The 13,383-nt window shown below is 36.7% G+C and overlaps 1 protein-coding gene across 3 annotated transcripts in view; it reads left to right on the top strand.

The window, feature by feature from the left end:
• CrebA (Cyclic-AMP response element binding protein A) overlaps nt 1–13,383 on the top strand; it is a 254,457-nt gene that overhangs the window by 63,866 nt on the left and 177,208 nt on the right. Inside the window, exon 1 of one of the 3 annotated variants that reach the window (XM_089631513.1) lies at nt 12,551–12,758. The exons of the other annotated variants lie outside the window; for them this stretch is intronic. The gene's annotated coding sequence lies outside the window, so the exon portion shown is untranslated. Of the gene's footprint in view, nt 1–12,550; nt 12,759–13,383 lie in introns of those variants that run through there. 3 annotated transcript variants of the gene reach the window in all.

Below are 13,383 nucleotides of genomic sequence, written 5' to 3'. Positions count from 1 at the left end.
ATCCGGTCCAGCAGATTTATTACTATCTAGTGCTTTTATGCTTCTTTCTATGGAATCTAATTTTATGAAACATTGACTTAGGTTTAATGACTCTTCCACTGACGTACTGGAGACTGCTTTGATGGGAATATCTTTGTCGTAGACACTTTTAAATGAGTCAGCAAAAAGATTAACTATACCCTCAATACTGTCGGCACATTTTTCTTTAAAGAACATGCTATTAGGATATCCACAGTTGTCTTTTCGTTGAGATTTAGTAAAATTCCAGAATTTTTTCACATTGTGATGATGTACCTCATTTTCAATTACGTTAACATAGTCACTATAGCACTTTATTGATAATTCTTTACATTGTTTTCGTAGTTTAGTACATGCTATATAATCGTTAGAATTTCTGGTATGTTTATATTTTCTGTGGATACATTTTTTTTTATTAATTAAATTAGTTAGTTCCCTTGTAAACCATTTCGGATAATTAGATGATGTAAAGCTAACCTTGGGAACAAATTGTTCTATAGAGGTATTTAAAATCGAGTAAAAGTATTCTAATTGATCATTTATATTATTTTCCTCATCTAAAAAGGACCAATCTGTTTGGGCAAGGTACTCCGTAATATGATGGTATTCAGCTTTGGAAAAGTTATACGATGGGACACTTGTTTTTTTTGAAGATGTTAAAGGCCTATTTGTTATGATAATGTCCAACGGTGGGTGGTGTTGATCTAATGGTAATAATAATTCGTCGGATAGCTCAACCACTATTTTCGAATCACTTGAAAACACTAAATCCAACATTCGATTGTTAAAGTTGAAAATCTTGTTTGATTGAGTTAGTCCCAAAAATAAAGACATATCACGAATTTCACTACATTTAGCACACTGTAAATCGGCTTGGTTTGTAGCAGGTCCGTTGTCATCTTGGCTGGTCCAGTTAGGAAGGTTATAATCACCAGCAATAATGAATTTTGCTTTAGGATATTTGAATTTGAGTACTTCTATGTCCTCATTGTGATTTTTATACGTTTGCAAATCCGATGCAGGTGGGATATAGACACAGCCAATAATAATTTTTCCATTAGGTATATTGAGCAATATACCTAATGGAAATGAAGTGCGTATAATTCACATTGACCCATGTGAATTATACGCACTAAGATATATAATACATTATTACTTCTTGTGAACTATGAACATATCGTTAATTCCGAGGCTATTTAGAGGGAAGATGGTGTTGTTTATAGATCAAGTCAATAGCTTTTATATTATATTTGTATAAACATGGCAATTATTATTAAAGTCGGTGTCTACAACACCAAAAAGCTGAGCTTATTTAATTGACTTCATTTTCTTTTAATTGTTTTCACCTTATGTTGATTCTTGACGTCAGTAATAAAGCGGGAATAAAATGCCCGACCACAGTTAGGTTGCAGTATGTGTGTTGGAAGATCACAACGGGTCTTGTATATTTTATTTGGCTATATTTACAAAAAAATTGTATTTTTTCTAAAACTACTATAAAATACGGAATATTATACCTCATTGGGTCTGAAGGTTGCCGGGATAAAGCAGCATAGCTGGCAGAAGACCTAGGGGTTCAATTCGCGGTTGCAATATTATAATGCGTGTACCTAATTAGATTTTGTTTTGTTTAGTGGTAGTTTGTCCACATGAAGAGTGGCAAATAATGCATGTTGGTGCAACCCGCAATCTCCCAGGTGTGTGTGCGGCAAATAGATGGAGTAGAAAGTAAAATTTATTCCGGTGCCCTATTTCAGCCTGAAGAACAATCGTGCCTTTCTTTCTTGCATGCTAAGCTGCTCGCTGCTCTTGGCCAGGCCAGGTCTGCTCTAAAGGCAAATACTTCCGCGACTACTATCTACAATGTTTCGTATGTAGGTTAAGCTGCTCGCTGCTCCTGTTCAGTTCAGGTCTGATCTAAAGACAAATTCTTGCGCGGCTACTATTTACAATGTTCCGTCTGCAGGTTAAGCTGCATGCTGCTCCTGGCCAGTCTAGGTCTGCTCTAAAAGCAAATACTTCCGCGGCTGTTGTCTACAATGTTCCGTCTGCATGTTAAGCTGCTCGATGCTCTTGGCCAGTCCAGGTCTGCTCTAAAGGCAAATATTTCCACGGCTACTATCTACAATGTTCCGCCTGCAGGTGAATTATTGCGATACACTTTCTTTGATCTTATCATTAATTTCTTTATTCAGCTCATACAAACAGCGCAATGTGATGCGGGGAACAAACAGGTATTGTGAAAGTTTTTTCTTTTGTAAATAGAACTGCGTTTATTCTTATTCCCTTCCTTAATTTAAATTAAAAGTCTCGCTTAATAGAAACTGTACATGAAAACGATCACGTAGGTTTATGTACATTTCCATACTGGTCTCTATTTGACTGAAGATATTATAACTTTTTTTTACTTGTTGTTTTAGCAGACAGCGTACCCTACAAACCAAGTTAAACAGTTTATTGTAAAAACGTGTCATACTTATTATATTATAAAAGTTCTTCCGGGAAGCAGAATACCAATTATTGTTTTCAGGCAAACGCCGTATGTTTGATCATCAACACGAAAGCAAAAAGTCTTTCACTTGCTCGTCATAACAAATGTGATCTGAATCGCATCTACTGGTTTCCGTTTGTTTCTTACCGGATCCAATGCGGACGCGCGTGAGACAGGAAACTACAGGCTATGCCAAAGCTTCCGACGTTTTGCACTTACTGTTCTCGCGAATATTCGACAACAGTTCAAAACTTGCAATTTTCTTCTAAACATTTATTTTTTTATTTATTTAAAGGATGCAAAGGATGGTTATAAAAGATGATAAACATTTGTAAAATGTATTGACTGTCCAAGTAGGAGTAATTCCGGTTTTAAAACAGCTTAATTAAAATTTATTTAAAATATCAGTGAGATTTCCAACAAACATGTTGCTCATTTCCAGTAATTAGATACGCTAACCTTAAACTCCAAAACAATATTTAAAGATTTTTGCCACTGAGCGGCCTTTTTCATACAATTATAGATTGGATTTGAGGCCTTACTAAATGATCTTTTGTTGAACCATAAGGTATAGCAAATATCCAGTACTTGCTCAGAAGTATTTTATTTGTCATTGTTCTAAATTATGAAATATAGGACATTATTAGAGGTAACTTTGCCAATTATTTGCGAGTTAATCTTGCTCCTAAAATCTTCAACAATTTACCAATATAAATAAAGTCAATTTCCAAATACGTCAGTTTCAGGAAGGCGCTTGGGGATTTCTTGATGAGTGAGTGGGATAGTGTCGGTAACCTGCTTCTCGTACTCAGATAGAGGTGTATATATTGTTTACATGTGTGAGGAAGAAGATACATGTATGTAAGTATATGTATGTATATGTATATGCATATATTCATGTATGTACGTATATATATTTGCGTGTGCATGTGTATGTATGCATGTACATATGTGTACCTACTACTTTATGTATTTGTTAAAACTTTGGCAATTTTTGTGAGTTACGATAAATTTTTTTTACTAATTTTCAATTTTTTTTATAATTCTATCAAAATATGTTTACACTAGACAACTAAATTCAAACTAAACATTCCTCCATTGGGCACCATGAAACAGGCAGCTGCCTAGTATGGTGGCGCTAATGTATCTTTTCTAAATAAATGTATTAATCATGTAACATGTACTTATAAATAAATAAATAAAAATTATTAAATAAAAAAATTTAGCCCCTTCTACCATGTAAATAAATAAATACAATTACCCGCTGTCACTTCATACATTCTCATGCATGTATTATGGTAGTAGTACACAATTTAAATTATAATGTAAGAACTAGGAAAATAATATTTTATAAACAACCAAATAAATAATTTGGAAAAAACACATTTAGAAAACAAAGAAAAAACACATTATATACCATAGAAATAAAGAAAAGATTAAACTGAAAATGATATTAAGAAAATAGAATTAAAAATCAAAATATTAAAAAGTATGTTCAAAATACACTTAGATTTAGTATTTTAAGATAATATTAAAATACATGTAGATTATACCAATTACTTTATATAAGACTATAAAGTCGTCTCTTTCCAGGATTTCTCCGGAATAGCAATCTGGCTGAACGCGCTTTTTTTACTAGTCTAATGTGGTTTTAATGACCAGCACTCATTTGGTGTAGGTCGATCAGATTACGGTCATCGCTTAGACTAATAATGCTCCCAAAAGCGAACAATTTAGCCTGAGGGGTTAAACAGTATTACATTTCATTGGAAGTGGCTTATCTGTTGCCTTAATAGCTATGATAAACGGACTTCCTCCGTAAATTAACTTTTCACGAGTCGCAAAATATCACACACATTGTACTGTTGATTTCGATGATCTACTGAAATTGATAACTGTTTTGGAAGTTGTTAGTACCAGAAGGTTGTGAGAGTCTCTGCCGAGGCTTTGCCGTCTCAGTCGAAGATAAATAGGTAGATGACTCCGATGTTTAGCCAAATCGATGCTCGCACACAAAGGACACTCGGCAGGACACTTGGCTCATTGTTGTACGAGGGATATCTTGTGTCTCATGGGAGTGTGCGTTTTGTATTCATGCCTCGTCACTCCCTGACTCACGACTTGACGGATTTGGCGAATTATTTTGGCAATAGTGAACATTCTTCAAGGAACGGTGACCTCTGATTGATAAATTACCTACGAATGTGTTTCCTCCGAGGGAAACAGCCGAGCCCACGTCTCGAGGAAGCCTCGTAATACGGGACATGGGTTTACCCTGTACGAGTACGATTTGAAGTTGGATGGAAGATATTGTCTGTATCGTTCTTGAAACATTACAGCAACATACAACAAAAACATTAATTCTCTAACAGGGATACAAGCAACAATACCACACACATCATTCTAACATAGACAATTCAATACCTCCACCTCAGCTCAGAATGTGGATCGGCGGCATGGGCATTGGCAACGCCATCGTAGTTGTAATGGAGATGAGTGACTAGTGCTGATGCTAGTGCTGGTACTGATGGTGCTTGCTTCCCGCGCCCGCGCTAGCATTGTGCCAATAAACCCACGACCCACCGCGAGTGTTGACCTGCGCCTTCATGCGTGCAGCCAGCGTAAGACATACGTCATACTCCTCTCGTGTGCTCAGTGATTTTGCAATAAGACTGACAGGCTCTTTGGCGCCACGTTTGCCGGAAACAACCGAACTTCTTGTTTATAGGATTTTTATGTGTTTTTACCGTTTGTTGAGCCTTAGACACATTACGCTATATTATGTGCGCATAATTTGGACGTGACGTATAGATACGTATTATATGTTGGGGTGACACACTACGCTATAATCTTACTCGGGAGAGGGGGTCAGATCAATTGGGAAACAGCCGCTGAATATCATTTCTTTGTATGGGATCTGTAACTTTCACAGAAGACAGCCACGTAATTACGGCGCTCCGTAAATTGTTCTGGAGAGGGGGTCGAATAATTTTCAAATATCGCCTGGCTAGCAGATCGCAGCGCGTATCGTCGCAACGCCAACACTTATATATAAGTAATAACAACTATTATATATAAGACAAAGGCCATCAAGTAGATTGTTGATACAATGATTTTTCAAAGGCCTTCGATACTGTAAATCACGACGTTTTACTCAATAAACTGGCTACAATAGGATTCTCCGTAAGACTACTTACTTGTCTTGCAGACAGGAAGCAGTTTGTGTCTCACGGACTATTCCAATGTATACATTTCTTTGTACGATCGGGGGTACCCCAAGGCAGTAATTTAGGCCCACTCCTCTTTTCCATATTTATAAACGATATTTCAGAAGTAATTCTGCATTCTGGGTTTCTTCTCTTTGCTGATGACTTAAAACTTTTCCTAGAAATACTAATTTTAGAAGACTGCAATCAACTCCAGTCAGACATTGATAGAATTGTTGAATGGAGTAAAATAAATCGGATTGAGTTTAATGTTTCTAAATGTTTAATTTTTTCATTCACTAGGGCGAGTCATACCTGGTATTACCGGAATACAATGGACGCCCGAAGTTTAAAACGTGTCTCGACAATGAAGGATCTTGGAATCATGTTTGATAGTAGGCTGACATTTCATGCTCATATTGAGACGGCATGTAGCACTTCACTGAGAATTCTGGGCTTTGTTCTACGCACTGCAAGGAATTTTAGAGATAGCCGGGTGCTTATAGTTTTATTTAATTCCTTAGTAAGGAGTAGACTTGAAAGTGGGTCGGTGATTTGGAGTAAACACCAGGTAAAGTATTCTCTCATGGTGGAGAGAGTTCAGAAGAAATTCTTGAGATTTCTCTACACGAGGGAGTATGGCTACTACCCGTGGCTCTATCCCACTGACTTTCTTTTGGGTATGCTCGGAATGAACTATCTACGGGTCAGGAGGGATGTGCGCATTGCTACACATTTCTTTAGACTGATTCGTGGATGGTTTGAAAACTCGGTCATCATGGAGAACATTCATTTCTATGTTCCCGATGGTTATCTACGTCACCGACAACATAGACTATTTTATCTCCCGGCCTGCAGAACTAACTTGCCAATGGTCATGCCTGTGGGGAGAGCAATCTTGCTGTTGAACAGAATCAATTGATCGACATTTTTAGCATCAATGAAGCTTCCTTTGTAGGCAGGCTCTATTATTACTGGTATACACACTGTTAATATTAATCTAAGAATTCTTATTACAAAAATATTTTAAAAACGCATTTTAAAATTAACAATTTTGTAATGAATAAACAAAATTGAATTGGATAACACATCGTCTTTTTAGGTGTGACAGGTGCGTATGGGGTTGTATAAAAATCTTTGAACTTATTGCGTAATCTGTCACCCCCAGATGGTAGAGTTGTGAATAAAAATCTTCGACCGTTATTGAGATTTATTTTTGGGTTGTTATGCAGTTGCTCGATCAACGGGATTGAGGGAATATTGTTGGTAAAGGTTCGCCCTTTATCCCATGCTAACCCATTCGTCGACCTCCGTGGCCGGCCTCCGCGGTAAGGCGCTCGACTAGCAAACCGGAGGCCGTGGGTTTAAACCCCGTCGTCCGTAAGTAAATTTTATTTAATCAATTTGTGCTGTTTCATGTGTTTCAATACATTAAAAATAATATTTAGTATATTTACGGCACTATCATCGCACTGCATATCCCTGGTGAAATACCACCATACAGAATTGAAACGTCGGCGTCGCTTGAAATGGATTTAACCATATTCGGTAACCAGATCTGAATAGCTTGGTACTTTATTAGTTTCCCCATCTCCTTCCACTCCCCACTACCTTCAGCCTCACAACATACCTCAATTGGGGATGCCATAGTCTCACTGCCTCCAGATGGTTTGGTAGCAGTTGGGACTCTCGTTCAGCATTTACGGGAGAAAGCTATATGAAATATTCATGGATTCAATTATCGCTTATCTTACTCTAGGTACACCAGGTACTAACATATAGGTATAAACATTGGGGGTGCAATTTTAGTGCTGAAATAGTTGAATATTGTGTCACAGTGCTTCAGGTAAATGCAAACCGTCCCAGTACCATTAATAGTAATAATATCAACTTGACGGCAGTTTGTTAGAAATTCAAAGTGAGATTGACAGCCGCAGCTACGTAATTAATTTTCTTCATCTTCCTTGTTGGGTCTTTACATTCGTAGCAAGATGGAGTAGTACTATATTACTAGGGACTATTTCCTTGAGATAATTCTAAGACCTAATAATAGGCGGACTATTTAATGCAGTGCTGCTCTAATTGTATCAACTAACGAAGTCTCAATGGCGGGCTCTCATTTGTGACTTCTTGTCTTTACTGTGTACTGCAACGGAAGCAAAATTAATTTGATGAATCATTAATTTCTCAACCCGTGGTAAAATAATATCAGTATCACAAGGTAGAATGAACACATCATCCAAATTGTCCAAACTTACCGATCATTCTATGAAACGCAGTAGAAACATTGTAAGATCATTTATTATTATAAATTGTGTAAATTCTCTCTTTAGTGTCTTAGTTTTACTGCAAGTTTGGTAATGATTTTTGGTCAGTTAATATTAATAAAATTATAAAGGCCTTACACACTTGTCAGTATTTGAACAGTGAACACGCGTGCATATTACGTAGACCAGTACGACCAGTGGCATGAGTAACTTCTTGCGTGGTTATTTAAGATATACAGTGTAATAATTATTTTTCTGTTATGCCTCGCTAAGTGAGCTAACGTTATTTTCTTAAATTATGTCTAAATAAATGTACCAAAACGTGTAGTTGCCATGCCAAGCCTGGCCATGTTTGCACTGCTTCATGAAGATACCTATTGGTCGGTGACTGGGTATCTCATCAAAATGACAATTCAACACACCTACAAAAAGTGATATAAAGTCATGAAAAGTGATGAAACAAAAACTAGGTTAAATAGGTTACATAGGTAAATATTAAACCTAGTTTTTGTTTCATCACTTTTAATGACTTTATATCAGCTACTCAGACGACATGATCCTCCTAGCTCCGTCGATCAAGGAATTAAGATTACTTCTAAACATTTGTGAAGAATATGGAAAACAGCATAATATGATGTATAACCCGAAGAAGACGGAATTGATTGCGTTCCACCACGGAAAAAGTCAAGATTCAACTAAGATGCTCCTCGTATACCTGAGGCAAAAATAAATACATGTTTGAACGTGAAATACTTGGGGCACATTATTAATCAAGACCTATCGGACAATGACGATATCGAACGACAAAGGAGAAGCCTAAGCATAGTGTCTAATATGATTGCCCGCAGATTTTGCAAATGCAGCAATACTGTTCAACGCCTTCTGTACTGGCCTGTATATGTGTGAGACATGGTGTCACTACCGAACTTGCTCGATGGAACGACTCCGAATTCAATATAATGACGCCTGTAGAATCGTATTTGGATACCGAAGATACAGCAGCGCATCGACAATGTTCACGGAATCACGACTAAATGGATTTACCAGCCTGATGAGACACCGGGTCCCTGGAGCCAGGATGCGGCTAATGGCCTCCGCCAACACGTTGGTGACCGCAGCCTACCAGCACCAAACGCCACTCCTGAGTGAGCGCTGGGCCCAAGCTCACTCAAGACCACGCCCTGCATAGTTGTACTCTGTGTTAATTTATTCTTCTTCATATATTTTTTCATTTTTCACATACCTATTGTACAAAAAATATGTATATATTTATGGGACGTGTGGGTTTGCACTAACCTCCCCACATCCAGGAATAAAATTTTTTATTATATCAGTTTTTAAAGGTGTGATGAATTTTCATTTTGATGAATGTTGGCATCATAATGGTTCGTTTAGTTCAATTGTCATGTAAATCTATTTGATCACTGTATTTTTTTATTTTTGTTCGCGTATTTTTTATCTATTGTAATTTTATTTTTATTATTTCTTCTTATGTTTCAAAATTATCTGTTATCTTAATGTTTAGGCTGAAGAAGATGCTGATGTTTTGATTGTCAGCACTATGATTTCCCTTTGCTGACATTTGATGCTGTTTTCGTCATTGGCGAGGACGTCGATCTCCTAGTTCTGCTGACCGCATTAGCACTATCTCAGATAGCAACCTTATCTCAACTCTTCGCAAACCCGGGAGAGGAAAAACTGCTAAAATACTGTATTCCGAGAATAAAATAAACAGAAACAGCTGAGAACATTCTCTTTCTTTACGCCTTTAGTGGCTGCGATACAAAATCGTCCTTCTTCAACCAAGGTAAAACAAAATTTTGTTTGTTTGTGCGGAAAAACACAACACTTAATGCCATGTTTGACATTTTAAAACATCAGGATGCAAAACCAGAAGACATAGCAGATGCTGGAGCACGCTTTCTTACAGCTTTGTACGGCGGCGACGTGGAAAAGGAAACCTTGGAAGTAGTCCGCTACCAATGTTTCGCAAAATCAACAACGAAAAGAACATGTATCTTGCTTCTCTTTGCCACCAACGAATGATACTGCACGGTATCGTGCATTTAGGACATACCATCAAGTCCAAAAATGTTATGGAATCCAAAAAATTCATCAAAATTGGGGCTGGAAATTTGGCACCAACGGATTTGCTCCTGTTACAATGACAGAGAAACCAGCACCGGAGAATTTCAATTCACGTAATTGCAAAAAAGGATGCGGCAGAGCATGTGGCTGCATGAAAGCTGGATTGAAGTGCTCGATCGTGTGTGGGTTCTTTAATGGTCAATCGTGCCAAAATTCGCCAGGGGTTCGCATCGATATCGAGAACGAAGATGCAGAGATTTTATCAATGGAAAGCCAGATTCTCAGTAGCACAATGAAGTAGATGATGATACTACTGAGGTCGAAGACTATCATTAAGACGTCAATATCGAATGTAATAGACTTAACGTGATATAGTTGTGGGAGGCGGGTTTGGGTACCGCCGTCTCGGTGATAATTTATTAACACCTCTTCCACAGGTCACCCCAATTGGTTCGGTGACTTAACAGAGGTGGCCGGGTTAATCGTGTGGGGTGGAGGTGCGTTCAGGATACACATGCCCACCAGCTGCGTGGCGTGCCAGATCTGGAGAGTTTTTTCAGTGACAGTTATGTCTGTTTTTTTTAAATACCTATTATGCTATCTCATCGATGTCTTTTTATAATATTACTAGTACCAAAGATGATTCATTCCAAATAATTTTAAAAAGTCAATATTTCAATTTAAAACCCCTTCATAAAAAATTCCAATTACTATCTCGCAAAACCCGCGGGATTTGAAAAAAGTGCCGGATTTCTAAACCCTAATCGAGAAGAACCTACAGCAACGGGTGAAACAAGACAAGAAAATAAAGTGTCTAGTTTGTCGAATTGCCATTTTCTTTTGTTTTCGTTTAGTCTCATCGATTATAATTACAGTCTTCAGATGGTGGTTTGCTATTGCGAATATAAATGTGCGCGAAACTCGACGGACACGAACTGAACATCCGTTCACGGTTGACGTTGGCTTCATGAGAACGGGCCGTTTTTACGACTCGTTTTTGTGTAAGTCGGCTCGTATGTGGAACGAGCTACCGGCATTTGTTTTTCCTCCCTCCTATAATCCGAGCCTCTTCAAGGCCCGCATTAACAAATCCCTTCCTACAGCCCCTACCTTATTCCGCCTCACAACGCCGCCCAACCGGGTGGTGACATAGTTCCCCTGTCTGTACACTGCACAGGCAGGGACACTCTTGTGAGGTGTCACATAAAAAAAAATATATATATATATAAAAAAAATGTTATCGATATGTCTTCGGTCAACAGTTTTTTTGTCCATATCACCAATACAATTGTATGTATGTAAACATTAATCGATTGACGAACGAATACAGTTGTTACATTCTCATAATATGCGTGTGATCTCTAACTACGCGCCTTCGTTGCCCACCTGTGTAATAAATGACCTGTTTATTCGAGTTTATTTTAGCGGAGATGCTAAAAATGACCGCATTCTGCCTCCTTCTGGTTACGTATTTTTGTAACGGTTTTATCTCATATTGAATTAGGCTGGAATTTGAGTTCTGGTAGATCTACAGCAGAACAAACGCTGCCGCTATTTTAATACTAAATGAAAAATGTTTTGCCATTGTAACGACATTTTATTTATAAAATACATTTATTTATTTTATTTTATTTGGTACAATATTTTTTACATTTTAATTTTTCCAGTAATGTAGGCCTGGCTTGCCCGTGCTGAGGCCTTCATTTTATATATATGAAAATATAATCTACATAATACATTTAAAGAGAAAATAATACATTTAAAATTAAAAATACATAATACATAATAATATATTTAAAATTAAAAAATAATACATTGAAAATAATCTTGTGTGTTTGTGAGTGATGTGTGTTTATATTGGTTTTGTGTGTTACGTATAGGTTTTATTTTTATTTTATGCTATGACATTTTGGTAATATTGTCTTTTTTGTTCTTTAAGTTTTCAAGTTTTACACTGTTGAAAGCTTTAATAGCATGGTATTGGTAGTGTCTTTGTCCAAAGCTTGAATTTACTGTCGGAGTTTTTATGTTTTCTTTGTACGCTTGTCTAACTGGTCTGTTAGTGTTATTTTGTGTATGTTGAAATTTTTTTTTTTTTGTGAAAAATGTAGTTTAGTAGTGTTTTAAGTTTTAACCAAAGATATTAGAAGAACGAGATGTGCTATGCGCAGTTCGTACTGAGTGGAATTGTTTTGCCGAGTGTCGCCGGTTTTGTTCACCAATACTACTGCACACCTTCGCTTGCGCTAAGGTATCCGCACTAATACATAGAACAGATTTCTGTGCGTACACGTCCCGATACCGTTCAAAGTACCCTAATTAGGTAGTACTCCGGCTACGGTCCGGCGGCCAACATAGCATATCTCGTTCTTCTAATATCTTTGGTTTTAACGTATAATTGGCGTATATCTAGTACGTCACAGCTGTTGAATATTTGGTCTGTATCAGTCAGTCTATGTTTTTTTAGTATTACCTTTAGGATCGTTTTCTGTGCGGTTTCTATGTAATTCATAGCCGAGTTTGTTGCTCCTCCCCAAGCAATAATTCCGTATTCTATTATTGATTGGCAAAGTGCAAAATATATTGTTTTCAATTGTTTTATTTTATATATGTTTCTTGTGTTTAGGAAAATGTGTATTGTTTTGAGAAGTTTATTTGTGATTTGTTTGATGTGAGGATCCATCTAAGGTTATGGTCAATTACGATTCCTAGATACTTTATTAAAACATTTATTTATATGTGATACATTAAATCACCATACTAGGCGACTGCCTGTATGTAAAGAAATTTGCCCAAAAATCTGAATTATTTTTTTTTTTACTTTTGTAGTTTTATTTTTAAGAGCATGATTTTGGTTAGCTAATAAAGGCTAGGCTAATTAATTTTTAATAAGCTTGGTTTCGTGGTCTCGGAATGGAAAATTATTGTGCCCAGGATCAGGATAAAAATGAGAAATATGTTTTATTGCTCTCATTAACTCGGTAATACTGTAGAAAATATGGGAGATATATAAAACGTTTAGTTTTCAGTGAAAATAATATTTCTAAAATTTCAAACATCTATGAAAATGCCCAGAGGAGATCCTGCTGGATTTTTAAAATTAATGTTTTAATTACTTTGGATTTTCTCGTGATCCTGCCACAAATAATAATTAGCACTATAATTAAGCACTATTTTGTTTTATGTCTCGATAAAAATCACCAAAAGAACTTTTTTAAAATAAATTATTATATTTTTTTCTTAAAATCTTTTGTGATCTTCAAACAAATATCTGTCTACACATTTTGCTAAACTCCGTCCCATTTATAATAAG

Source organism: Hesperophylax consimilis, chromosome 5 (genome assembly GCF_061612785.1).
Source record: "Hesperophylax consimilis isolate HC1 chromosome 5, BYU_Hcon_1.0, whole genome shotgun sequence".
Classification (NCBI taxonomy): domain Eukaryota; kingdom Metazoa; phylum Arthropoda; class Insecta; order Trichoptera; family Limnephilidae; genus Hesperophylax; species Hesperophylax consimilis.
Note: the sequence above shows the minus strand (reverse complement) of the source record. Positions and strands in the feature narration are given on the sequence as shown.